Source organism: Ascaphus truei, chromosome 2, assembly GCF_040206685.1.
Source record: "Ascaphus truei isolate aAscTru1 chromosome 2, aAscTru1.hap1, whole genome shotgun sequence".
In the NCBI taxonomy this organism is placed as follows: Eukaryota; Metazoa; Chordata; class Amphibia; order Anura; family Ascaphidae; genus Ascaphus; species Ascaphus truei.
Window position 1 is genome coordinate 431,215,786 of NC_134484.1, and position 14,829 is coordinate 431,230,614.

Genomic DNA, 14,829 nt, shown 5'->3' on the forward strand with positions numbered 1-14,829 from the left:
CTTTCTCCTACATCGATGTCCATTGGAAATGGGGAGATGTTTTGGATATACACATGGGTTCGGAGAGGAACTCGGGTCGTCCACTCTTTTACTTCAGGTATTACCCGATATCCTCTCTGGATCTCTTCCTCAGGATCACTCTCCAGTGAGAACAGATGATCGGTCTCCTCCCGATCCGGATAACAGCACCAGACGGCCATGCGTTTCACTCCCCCTGGTGAAATGGTCGTCAGTCCGCGTTGACGATTGTAGAGGTCCCCGTGACGCTCTAGGGCATATACTCGGTTGCACTCCTCTCTCAGTACAGGATCTAGGCGGGTATCGGCCATTGGCAATTCATTAGTCTCTTTCAAGTAGGCTCTGATGACAGCTCGTACTATATCCGTATTTGTCCCCAGGATGACCGGATACTGACACTGTCCTTGAGGTTTTGGGCACACCATTGCCTCCACACTCATGGGATGTTTCTTGCCGGTATTCAATTGAAGTATCTCCAGTTGAACGCTCACAATCCCATCGATGGGGTAATCTTCGTTGCTCAACCCCCTCACTTTCATATGTTCCGCCGACCGCAGGGGACAATGCTTCAGGTGCTGGTCGTAGAAGTGCCGGTATATTATGGTCACTTGAGACCCGGTGTCCAATAGGGCAGCAGCATAGACTCCCTCTACTACCACACGTACGATGGCCGAAGGGCCCACCTGACAGTAGCCATCTCCCCCTGGAGTTCCTTCGCCTGGGCTCAGGTCAGGAGCGGCTTCGAGGCGTGGGGGTAGCCTCGGCGGTTTTGGCTTCTGAGGTCTGCCTCTGACAGATCATAGTCCTGGCCGAGCTTCCTTTACGGAGCGTTTCCTTTTCTTGGGTGTCTCCATTAGGGCACTCTCTAGAGAAATGGCCTTTCTGTCCACAGGTATAGCAGACGACGTCTTTGAGGTCCAGTCGTCTTGGGTAGGTGGGGGAGGATCTCCCCGAAGCCCGCCCTTTCGTTGAGGGCGACTTGGGTGGCGCATCTTCCTCTTTGACAGGGGTCTTGGGCCGACGAGCGGACGCTCCCGGGGTGGCACTGGCCGGAGGATCTTTGGCTTTGGTGCCTGCATGCAGCTTGGTATAGGCCTCATGCCCTTTTACGATTCCCAGAATGTCCATGAAGGTAGGGGGAGGTCCCTCCTTTAGTGAGCACCTGATCATAATCACAATGTGATGCGTGGGGATGGCCCCTCGGAGGAACTGCTTGCGCCGATATTCGTCCATCTCTGAAGATAGGATGAGGCCGCAAGTTCGCAATTTCCACAGGACCAGCTGGATGCGTTGTAGGAAGTCGGACAGGTCTTCCTTCTCCTTCTGTCTGAGAGCGTAATACTTGAACCACAGCTCGCTCTCCTCTTCCTCCTTGCCATAGATCTGGACTAACAAGTCTACCATCTGGTGAGCAGAGAGATCAGGGTCTTGGTCACGCTGTGCACTGACCATGGTGGCCGCTGGGGGTCGTAGACTTTCCAGGATTCTCTGTCGTCTGACCGTTTCAGAGCAGGGCCATTCGTCGATCACCTTGAGGGTGTGCTCCTTCCAAGAATCGATACTCTCTTCGCCTGTGGGGACAGGGACCGTCCCTGAGAACGCCTTCAATTTCCTATAATTTTGGGCTTGAGCGGACGTAGTTATCGCTTCCACTAGCTGTGGGAATGTCACTCCTAACAGGGAGCCGTCATTGTTGGAGCCACTGGCTATCGCTGCTCGCTGCCTGTTAGGGGTTGGGGTAGAACTGTTCACGGACCGGTTAGTAACCGGTGATGTGGTCGGACTGCCGGCCCAACTGGTGGCCCCTTGCCTAGCATCTGAAGAGAAGGTCACTCTGGGTAGGGATATATCTGATCGGATGGGTGTACTGGCGGCCATATCTCTGTCGTCCCAATCCTCATGTCTGGGGAGGGAAGTGACGTGACTGGAAACAGTTCCCGGGTAAATTAGAGGGCATCCGTGCGGCAAAGTCTCTGGTAGATACACTACTCGTGGGCCTCTATCAGGAAGTATAGCTTGTTCAGTGGCTAGCAATAGGGTATTCTCTTGCCGGTCAATGTCATAGTGCTTGCTGATGAGGCGGGCGTCCGCCAGACCAGGTAATGTCCTTACTGCGCTGCAGACAGTAAACATGGAGACATCAGCAGGCACTCCGTCTACGGCGACCACGTGTCGCAGAAGCTCTCCTAGCTTTTCGGCCCAGTCGGCCACTTGTTTGGGCGTGAGCGCAGACATGCTGACTGACAGGGTAACGGTACTACAAAGTGGGGCACCCCAGGACTCTCTCAGCAGCGCCTCCAAATGTAACGGGTATTCCCTATGGATACCGCCGCTACTACCTGCTGTGCAACCTGTGTGGCTCTCAGGAGCCTAAGCCTCCGCTTGGGGAACCTGGGGTACATACATATCATACATCTCTAGGTGCAACGCCTCCACCTGGGAGGGATCCCAACGGAGTGGGAGGAGGCCCTCACAGGAAACAACCACACAACACGAGCGAATATAAAACAGGACTGGCTTTACTGCATGGAAACACATATATCACTCAATAACATCATAACATCATCATGCACCACGGCGGGCGCTAACCACACTGGGTGTCACGGCGGACACTAACCACACTAGGCGTCACGGCGGACGCTACCACCTCTAGGCGTCACGGCGGACGCTATCACCTCTAGGCGTCACGGCGGACGCTATCACCTCTAGGCGTCACGGCGGATGCTACCACCCACAATGTGACCCCACCCTATGTCCAGTAACCCCCACCCAAATGTCTCGTACTCCCAGAGTCAAATACCACTGTGCATATGTGTGTGTGACTGCGCAGCCACTATGTTTGGTGATAGGCCTGGTTGGTGCACGTGAGTTGCAGGTTACCTGCCCGGGCTCCAGCCACGGGTACCGCGATATCAATCCGCACGATCCGACGTTGTCCTCCACACCGCGTGGGTTGAAAGTCCAGCGCGAACAATGTCTCTCCTAGTCTTAGGGTCTTGGGTGGTGTTCTGAGCCCAGAACCCACCTCGCAGGGCCGCACGGCTTCCGCTCTGTGTCCCTGACTACTTGACCAAATAAGGGGGCAGTGTCCCTATCTAGGGCCTGTCCCTAAGCTCCACAAGCTATTAGATGACTCAGGACCTAACTGGGACCTTGGGGGCTGCTGGCCTATGCAGAGGGTCACTGACCCCTGCATCCACCTCTTACCCCTAGCTGGTCCGGATCCTGAGTGCCTGCATAGCTGCAAAACCCCGGGAAATGTATCTAACTGGGAGCAGGGGAATCCGGCCTTCTGATTGGCTCCCTGGCGTCAGGTGTCTGTGCCCCAAAGCACCCTGGGGGCTGGCAGTCTATTCTCGCGCATGCGCGAGCTGTCTGAGCCTCCCGCGCTGTGCACTGCCATTGCGCATGCGCAACAGCCCTGTGTATGCGGCGCCCTGCTTCCCGAGCCGCCGGGCCGGTGGCAACGCGATCGCGGCCTTAGCGACGGCCCGATCGCGTCCCCGGCAACCGGCCTGCTCGCCGCTCGCGTCCCTAGCTACCAGGGATCACTATGCTTCCGCTCCAGCCCGATCCACACGCGCGCTCGCAACTGGGAAGGAGGGGGTGAGTGCGCGAGGGGGGGGGAACCTGACTACACGCGAGGGGGACCTGGCTACATATATATATATGACAAAAGGTGGCACTGTGTGCTCATTTGCATGTCATTTCCCAGAATCCCTTGCTGCAATGGAAGTTCTATGTGCTGGGTGATAATGGTGAAAGGCGGGGTTGCAGACCTGTCTAAGACATGCAAATGAGCATGCAGTAATATTTCCATTTGCATTTATTTATATATATATACACACATACATACAGGAAAATGTTACTTCATTGTCTCTGAATAACACCCTATGCACTTTTGATTTCGCCTGTTCTGTGTCAGGGCTCAGTTATGGAATCTCTCATTTTCTCTCCTTGACCCCTATTAAACATGCTTGGAAGCAATTTCCCCACTGGTTAAGAAAATGTAGCTTCCATTCATTTAAATGGGGATGAAAGCATCGGAACAAAAGTAAGGCGATTTTCACATATTGAATAGGCTCCCATGTACTTTTATTAGGTGACCTCATTAGCTTTTCATGTGTCGGCGCTACACAAATAAAGCTTAAACATACCTGTTTCTTTTGATCTTTTTTGCCTGATGAAATCCCATGCCAAGACTTTGTGTGTTCTTTTGTGATATTTGTCTAGATGGAACTTTGTCTCCTTCAGCATAGTGGGAGCAATTTATTAACTGCAAAGCAGGGAAGATAAAAGGTGAAAACTGATACAGTATGTCCAACAATGAGATTAAAATGACTAGAGGCACTGTAGAGTCTTAAAGGAAAATGCTGCACAAGAAACACTGGTGTACTGTAAACATGTAAAATACATAAACCATTATATCTACATAGTGTAAAAGCATACCAGTATGATGGCAATACATACATAAATACACCGTTTGTGAGGCATGATAAAGGCTTTATGTGTTGTGTGGGGTGTAGTAATAATTCCAGTCCTTGGCTTTCTGTCTGCTTTGCTGTAGCACAAGCTACAGTAGTGAGTTACTGTAAGTGTGGGAACAGTAAGCTTTTGAACAATGTGGTGTTGCTGATTGATATTAAAAGAGTGAATCTGAACATGTATGTCTTGGCATCAGTGTGTCAATATAAGTTATATCTATTTTGACTTTCTTGTGATCTGCGGAGTGGTTTTGTGAAGCAGGAGGTGTTCAAATGGAACTAATGTTCAGTTACGTAATGTTTATAGTTTAATGTGATACTGTATATCAAATTGCACGTCTCTGGCTGTTATTTTTCTCCCTTATCCTGCATCAGGCCAATTTGCAAAGTGGTACCTGTGTCAAAAATATGAGATTGAATTAGCAGGTTGTATTATATTTGATGAAGATTCAAGCAAAATGAAGAGTAATTGACAGTATCCCTTTTCACTTGCTGCACAGCCCTCCTTGCATCTGCTTTTTTTTATTTAAAACTACTTTAAAAGCAGAAGCTTTTCCTTTGATTATACATGTATAATGCATAAAAGACAGTTATTTTGATTTAATATAAAGTTATATTAATGCAATAGTGGTAGCAGCTTTTTTAATATACAAGTAAGAAAGTGTTTATCCAATATGTACTGATATATATCAGGCCTTTAAACATTAGTATTAAAAATAATAATAACAATAATAGAAATAATATCAGAAATAAGTATTCCAGTCTGTGTGTCCCTGATGTGGTCAGTTTTGCAACAATTCAAAACGAAAAGGGTTGATATGAAAAAATGGGGATTTTGTACAACTCTGACAAAGTGTTCAGGAATACTTGCACCATGAAATTAAAATTTACCTTCACGCGTGTACTTTCAATAACCAAAAAAAGTTTATTTTAATGGATTTAACTTCTTCACTCATGAAAGATGTGTACATATATCCACATACTGTACAGCATTAATTAAAACAATGAAATGCATTTTATTAATGTAACGGCTGGACCCCCTTGTCTGACCCACCCAATCTCACATTGGCCCGTGTGGTCTAACCGGTCCCCATTACAAGGTCGTGTGTGGTGGTGCACCTGCAAGTAACAGGACTCCTGAGTCTCCCGCTTGATGGTATTAGGGGATGTCATCAGGACAGGTAGCTGAGGTAGTGGGTGCGAGTCCAACTTACTTCATGTGCAGCGCCTCCACCTCATCAGGATCTGTGCTTCCGCAGGGAGATGGTCCTGGTGAGGAACTCCTTCTCGGTGGTGACTGCCACTGTTGAGTAATCTCACACTCACACAGTGGGGGTTTCTTTGAACAGGGCATCTTTATTTGCATGGTATGGGCCAGCTGCCCCTCACAGATAACAGCTCAGCCGCTCATCTCTTTGCAGCACTTCATTAGGAAGGTCCCTTTTCCCTAATAGAGCTGCTTTCCACCTTTACTCTCAAAGAGATTCCCCAGCTTCTCTGGCTGCTGTAATCTCCTTTCCTGAGCTGCTTTGTCTCTCTCAGCTCCTCTCTTGAGCTGCTCTGTCTGTCAGCTCCTCTAACTCTGCTCACTCTGCTGCGTATGCTCAGTGACTCACAGCTAGCAGGAGACACTGCAACATTGTTGCAGACCTTCACGTGCCTCTCAGTGAACAGAGCAGCACAACAACAGGAAACTGAACTTCTAACTTTAGGCAGTGCTGTGTCTTATATCACCCCCCAGAGAACAAACCTGCTCTGTACCACTAAGTGTGGGCACAATGCATGTTGTCACTTCCTTTGGGGACATATGACACCTCACCAGGGTTTGAGGGCAAACCTCCATTGATTGTTACTGGCAATCCTGCATACTTACCAGGTTTACTGCCAGCATGAGAAAGAGATATGTACACCAATCTTACACATGGCTACATTAAAATAAACTGCTTACATTGTATTGTAGCCATACCCATATGAATGAAATATTACATATGTTTAAAAAAACACTAATACCCTATCCTGTTCGACCCCCTCTATAAGTGAATGGAAGTTATTATAAACTATGTTACAGTAGCTTCACACCATGGGGCATATGTATTAACACACAGATATTTTGACCCACTATACAAATTTTGCTCCAAAATAGGATCATATGTACCAAACTATTTGCTCCACTTTCTTATTATGTACAAGGGACAGTTTTTTTTTTTTATCAAAAAAGTTAATATCTCCTCAGACCTGGCAGATTCTTTAGTGCAAATGGAAAGCAGAAAAGAGATGAACAGAGGCGCACACATTTGATACAGAACGTTATACAGGTATCTGTCACTATGTAACTCCTCCCTATCTCCTTTTGACGATCCACGAAAAACAAGTTGACACACATGGAACAAAAAACGGAGGCAAATTCATTAATATATTGTCACATAGCAGGGCAACACAAAAATAACACAATTTGCATGACTTTCCCTCAAATTGTTTTCATATCTAAGTCCCCATACAGTCCATGTCCTTCATTCTAAGCTTCCAAATCAAATGTGACAATTACTTTTTTAAGTGAAACATGTTTGCTGGAACCTAGTGTTTTGATAGGAAAAATCCCTTGTGTTGTAACAAAATTCCACGGAAGTGTCGTCACTGCTGGCAGAAGAGGTCACACACTGACTGACACACACAAACACACACACACACACACTGACACACAGAGACACACAAGGAATTCACAGTTACTATTAATATAGAAGTGCAAATAGCACATTCTAAGTCAAACTTCTTTACGTTTTGGCACTGAAATTGTGTTTTGATTTTTAATTAAAAACATCACCATCACAAATACAATAACTGTGACAAAATAGTGACAAAAGACAAAGAAATTTCACTTGAAATGCACGTGCTTGGCACACGCACATTTGTTTTCTTCTTTCATAGTGTATACTGTACCATCCTTAATCCTCATCGTTTACCTGCAACATGCAGGAGGAGAGAGGGCTGCCACAAAGGAGAAAGTTCACAACTCACTTGGAACATTATGCGAAGTGCTACTGTATTTCATTTATCCGTTATGATCATGTCAATATTTTAACTAAAGCTAATGTATTTACAAAATCTTCAAAAAGGTTTAATTTGCACTTAGAGATGTGTGAAATGTTTGCTCAAGTTTGCGAACCAGACGAAATTCACAGTAAAACATTTGCGAAACATTTGGTGAAAATGTCACAGTTCACCCCAAAATGTAGCCGATCATTAAAAGTCAGTATTCAATGTCATATGGCCCTGCATATACTACTATTTGTTGCAAAATTCAGGCACAACTGGTGACATTTCACAGTAATCTGTTGAAAATATTGTGAATTTCCAAGCAATGTGAACTTTGTGAAACAATTCTCAAAAATGTAGAAATGTAAGATATATTAGAGAAAGTGTAGCAAAGCACAGTGGATGACATTTGCACAACTCTATTTGCACAATGATTAGACTAGCACATAAATTAGATTAACACATGTAGCCAGGTCACCTTTTGCCCCCTGCGACCCCCATCCCCTCCGTGGCCAGGATCGATGGCGGGTGCTGCCGGAGGCAAGCGGCAGACCCAACTGCTATTCCGGAGGGTGGGGGCCGAGCAGGGAGCGCACCGGAGTGCAGGAGATCTCCGGCGGCTCTCGCGCAGGGTGCCGCCATGTCGCGCCGGTTCGCGCATGCGCAGTAAGCTCCCAGCGGGCCAACAGAGTCGCGCATGTGCAGGACTAGGTAGGGAGTTGAGACAGCTCTTAGAGGGTCGCGCGAGGGCAGGAAAGAGTCGCGCGAGAGTAGGGACAGTGAGAGAGATAATGCGGCGGCCATTAGGGATTAGTGCTGGCGCAGGGAAGGTGCGCACGCGGCCCCAATGTAAGTACTGCCTCCACGGGACTACAACTCCCATGAGGCTTAGGGCCAAGCACACCAGGTGCATCAGTGTGGCCAATGAGGGCCAAGGATCTGCAGAGGCAAGTGGATACAATTAGCGGGCTTGCAAGACATGTGCAGTCAGAGTCAGCAGCAGCAAACCAGGGAAGGAGGTAGGGTGCAGGAGTCAGGGACTCCATGCACTAGGCCAGTGGCCCTAAGGTCCAAGTTAGCCCTGATTCCCCTCCAGGTTAGTGAGTGTTGCCAGGGATAGTCTCAGGTTAGAGACCCTGTCACTTGCTGTAGTTAGAGCTGGGGAATAGAAAGGGACAAGTGGGCTGCAGGCATTAGGTGAGGTAAGTGACGTGGGACAACTGGGGGGTTCATAGCGGTACCCAATCCGGGGAGCCATAGCCCAGGTCCGCGTTGCGCATAGTATGAGGCAACTGGGGGGTTCATAGCGGTAACCAATCTGGGGAGCCATGGCCCAGGGCTCGTGTTACGAGTAGGGTGGGTGCAGGGACCTACCTGCATAGGATAGGCACCCCGCAGGCCCTAGGAATTTTCCTTAAGCCACCTAAGGATGCTGTGCTGTAGGGATGGCCTATAGTACAGTGTGTGTCACGTTGTTGTTAGGTAGGGACTCAGCGGACGCTGCGGTTCCAGTTAAGGAGTTCGGGCCCAAGTCGGGGCCACAGAGAATAACTCAAGGTTGGGATCAGACGGATTCATCGCACGTCTGACCCTTTGTGAAGTGTTGCTGACCCGAGCACCGGAGTGCTCGGCAGGTATCATACAGTCCTAAGTGCACCAACGGGCCCTTAGTGTAATTGTGACTGCGCAGTCACCCATTGTTTCTCTCTGCAAGAGTGCGGGACATTAGGTGGGGTTCTTTGGACACTGGGTGGGATCACCTGGTGTTGGGGAAGCATCCTGCGAGACGTCGCAGTTAGTGTCTCCTCGTGAGAGGGACACCTGTCATGTTATGTGTTATCTTATGTTCCTAAGTAAATGGTATCAGTTATTATATATCACTGTGTGTGAGTATTGGTTATTAGTGATTGTCCTGCGAGGAACCACTCCCCCTCTGGTGGGAGCCATCGCAGGTGGAGGCGCTGCATCGTAGTAAGTGAGTACCCCTAGTATTATATTGCCCCAGGTTCCCCGTGGCGGAAGCTCAGCCCTCCTGCGAGCCAACAGGTTATGCACCACACCTATGGTAACACTGTATGTTCCTCCGCACCCACAGTATAATCTGCGATTGGGGTGGGGAAACCCGTTACACACATATGTAGCGAAGGCTGGTACTGGCTATACTTCTGTCTCCCCTGTCATGTAAGTCCTGGTAGCAGCAGGTTTTGGCAGGCTATCATCTTGGGGTTTTCCCATCCTAAGGCAGCCTCCCTGAGTGACTGGGTGAAGGTGGAACTTGGTCTGTGTGCAGCCAATCCGGATACAGATCTTGTGCCCTTCCCATTTGACCTCAGATAAAAATTGTAACATAGAACACATAAAAATTCCAATATGAGAATTATAGCTATAACTATATGGAATAAAGTATATAATCAGAACACCAGAAGGGACAAACATATTTTGGAATATAATATATGTATCCTCTCAATTGACTATAGTGGAATGAATTCTTAAAGAGAATAACAGTTTCTGAATATCTATCTGCTATATCATCCTGGATGGCCCTCCGCCGCCTTACACTCAACATGGCTAAAACAGAGCTCCTCATACTTCCTCCCAGACCTGGCCCGACTACCTCCTTCCACATTACTGTTGGAACTATGATCATTCACCCAATAGCCCAAGCACGCTGCCTAGGGGTAATACTCAACTCCTCTCTCACATTCGCCCCTCACATTCAAAACATTATCTAAAACCTCTCGCTTTTTCCTCCGCAATATAACAAAGATACGCCCTTTCCTCTGTTGCTCGACTGCTAAAACTCAGGTTCTCATTCTCTCCCATCTTGATTACTGTAACCTCCTGCTGTCCGGCCTTCCCGCCTCTCATCTGTTTCCCCTACAATCTATCCTAAACGCTGCTGCCAGAATCACTCTACTCTTTCCTAGATCTGTCTCAGCATCTCCCCTCATTAAATGCCTCTCCTGGCTTCTGATCAAATCTAGCATCTCACACTCCATTCTTCTCCTCTCTTTTAAAGCTTTAGACTCTTCTGTCCCTCCTTACATCTCAGCCCTAATTTCTCGTTATGCACCATCCAGACTCTTGCGTTCTTCTCTAGGATGTCTTCTTTCTACCCCCTTTGTACCTAAAGCCCTCTCAAGACTTAAACCTTTTTCACTGACTGCCCCATGCCTCTGGAATGCCCTTCCCCTCAGTACCCGACTAGCACCCTCTCTATTCACCTTTAAGACCCACCTTAAGACACACTTGCTTAAAGAAGCATATGAATAGCACTGTGGATAATATTGAACACATGATACATAAAGCTTGGCCCCCTGCAGACGCACTTACCAGAACTCCCTCCTACTGTCTCTGTACATTCTCCCTACCTACCAATTAGACTGTAAGCTCCTCGAAGCATGGACTCCTCTTCCTTAATGTTACTTTTATGTCTGAAGCACTTATTCCCATGATCTGTTATTTATATTATCTGTATTAATTTGATTACCACGTGTATTACTACTGTGAAACGCTATGTACATTAATGGCGCTATATAAATAAAAACATACAATACAATACAACAGACATACTGTATAGCCATATCCACTAACGATATTCTATAAAGTGGAGTGTTTTTTTAAAGAAAATGGCTTAAATCCCAAACAATTTGTATCCCTAATGGTCCTAGCTCTTAGGATAAAGATCCAAAAGGCTTCACGCCTATCTAATGTCTGTTCTATCACCCCCTCTAGGTAGGAAAGGTATCTGCTCAATACCCTGAAATTTGAACAGGTCAACACTACCCCTGGGGAATTTGAAAAAGGCTTGGGAACAGGATGGTTCTGATCCTTTTTTACAATGAGTGCTCCATAATTCTAACTTTCAAACATTTGGTGGTCCTGCCGACATATTGTTGCCCACAGCCACATGTTAACAGATAGATGATGAAAGTTGAATTGCAAATGTACCTCTGAATCCTGTGAGTTTCTCTATAGACTGAGGATAAACACAAGTTCCAGTAGTCCAAAATCATAACATCTGTCAGGGGAACCCCTAAAGTGGTGGGACCCTATGTTTAGTGGTTATCCTGCTACCATGCAGAGGACCCGGTTCCTCTTAGTTGATGGTCACACTGTAGATCATTGGTGGGAAGAGGGGCAATATTCCTCAGAGGACACCACTGAAGCCCTCCGTAAGAGGGTGGAAAAATCAGGCTGGATGTAGTAACACCTAAGGGACCAGCCATACTGTACCAAGAGCTTGACCCTGAGGAACCTCAAGTTTGGGTTTTGCCTGGTCAGGCTGGTGCCAATAAATTGTTAAAGTTTAGTAGGGGTGATAAAGCCATTCTCCACCATTACAGAAAGTCCCATGGGTGCGAATTTCCATATTTACCGGAACCCATCATGGTTGAGATTGATGCCAATAGAGAAAAATGGCAAAAGCAGGCAGTACTGGACTATTCTCAGATAGTCCAAAACCAGTAGACACAAATTTATTGATGAGTCTAGCATCTGTAGCATGATGAGGGAATGGGTAGTGGGATCATGTATCTTTAAGGATCGGTAAAACTCCGCCAGAGACCTGGTCCTCCTAAAATACACTTTGTATGGACCAAGGATTTTAATGGATGGGTGCTTAAGAAGCCAGACCCCAAGTTTAATAAATAGGAATCTTAGTGTTCTTCATGTTGGGAGAATATTGTTTGTTTCATCAATGTAATCAGTGGATGACCATGTAGTAATGTCTGCTATACTCTGACAATGGTTAATGTCTACGCCATCTAATATTGTATGTAACCTTGTGTTGTATTTCATGCTTCAGGTTGATGGATGGTGCCCTAAATTGGTTCCCAGTGAGGATATGGGATTTTTGACCTAAGGGAGAGTGTAGTCATGGCTGGTTCTGGCTATACTTCTGCTCCCCCCCCAACCCCCTGTCATGTAAGTCCTGGTAGCTGCAGGCTGTGGCAGGGTATCATCTTGGGTTTTCCCCATCCTAAGGCAGCCTCTCTGAATGACAGGGGTGGAGGTGGAACTTGGTCTGTGTGCAGCGAATCCAGGTGCAGACCTTGTGCCCTTCCCCTCTGCCCTAGGGAGGAAGCAGCTCTAAATTATAAGAGTCCAAGTCTCTCCCTCAAGGGAGTGAGACACGTCTTCAGCCCCCTCAGCCCCCTCAGGGGAGGCTGAAGAGAATTAAAAGCAGGTTTGGGAGGCCTCAACTCTGAGAAGGGGCCAGGCACCATCCAGAGGTCTGGGACCTGTGCTAGAATATAATGCTTTCCCTGTAATACCATCTGCAGTGGATGCAATCTGCAATAAAGAGGATCATGTTTCATATATCACTGCCTGAGTCTATAGTGTGTTGGGTAGGGGTATAAATGATGACTTTCACTGTGAGGACTGTGGGGGAAGCAGCGCTACACATAAATACAGTTTTCTAAATGCCAAATCATATTCACCGTTGTTGTGTCAATTTTATTTATGAGGTTTGCTTGGACTGAAATGAAGTCCAGCCATGCACCACAGCGGGGGTGCGTCATCTTGTTCCCCTGTGCCCCCCAAACCGGCTGTCCCCCCTCCTCGCACCCTCCCCATTACCTTGGCTCCGGCGTTCTGACGTCAAGACGTCACGTGACCCCGCGGCATCAAATGCCATGGCGACGCGTCATCAGAAGCCGTCTGACCCAAAGTAAAAGCGAGATATAGAGGCCTTCGCCGCTTCCCCAGCACTTAATGTAAATGCTTTCAGGAAAAGCAAAGTTATATAGACTATATGTTAAATTCATATTTATGACAATAGAGATCTCTTACTAATGATTTATCCATTTTGTAGCATTTTGTTGGGACCACACTATTTGTTTTTGATTTTTCATGTCTTGTGGGCTCCATTTTCACAGTGTTTATATTCAAGTAGACATTAGCTTGCTCTGTCTCAGAACCAGCTATGAATCAAGCTACCAGTTGTGATTTCTTAGCTGTTATAAGTTTCTGACAAGTTACAGCTTTAAAATAACAAGTGTTTGACATCTCTATTTACACAGCAGCACTTTGGGGTTTCTCCACTATAATACAGCTTTACACGACATCATTAATATAAGGGCTTATAATTATTTAGACTTCTTTCACTATCCCCAGAGCACAACTTACAATTAATCTTCATGGGACAGGAAGACTGTTGTGCTTGAAGTTTAAAAATTGATTTCTGCCCTTTCCTTTCACAATCAATTCCCTTTCAAATTATTTTTTACAATGCAATCTTTTCTGTGAATGGAGAGAAAAGAGAAACAATAAAACAACAAAAAACAAAGAAAACAACTCTAAAGCATTTTTCCCCCCAGGTTTTGTTTTACTTTAGTTTTTTTGCTCTGCTGGATCTGCTCAAATTGTGGGGTGAACCATTCATAGTAAGTAGCTATAATTAGAGCTGGGCAACATTTTTTGACGGATTTTGAATCGCTTTGGATCGTCCGGCTCCTTTAAAGCACGGATTTCCGCAGCTGATTAGTCTCAACAAGGCAAATCCACCTGTTCCGATTTTGTTTCCTATCACTGACAATCCACGTGGCAGATTCATAATTTGGATTAATAATTTGCAGTCGAGGGGAGAGAGAGTGCAGATTTTTAACAATCTGAGTTCTGATTTTTTTACAATCCTCAGCATGGATTTCGGATTCAATATGGAACGTGGGTGCAAATGATTCAAAATATACCCAGATTGTATCCAATTGCGGATTTTTTTATTAATCCGCTCTGATTTTTTAGTACTAATTTCACAGACATATTTTTGTAAGGGGATTGGATTTGGTCTAAGAAACAGAGGAAACTCCAGGAAATACTTCACCCATCTTTAGGTACAGTATAATCTTGAGCATAAAGTATTGTTTTACCCAAGACAGCTTTCCACACAGATGTTAGAAGTTTGAAAGGTGTGTCTGGTTTCTGTTATGAATATTTAATTTGGGTATTTTCATATGTTGTAGTAGTGGTGCAGTCCGCAAATATTATAGACTGTAGACTCTTATGCTCACATCTGAAATTATCCCCTCCTGGATTCCAAGCACCTGGAGGAATCACCAGTCATTTTAAGTGGGGTTTGGGTTATACTGTATATAGCTCCATCAAACCCTTCAATTACACTAGTACCAGTACAATTGTTTCTTAACCCCTTGAGTGCCGGAAGGGCCGCATCACAAGAGTACCACAGCCCAGTTGGCAAAATGAGATCACTTGACCACTCCTCTAAGTGATCGCTGCATCCCATACACAGAAACTGAAGTGGAGTCGTCCAATTCCATTCCCCTGCACAACG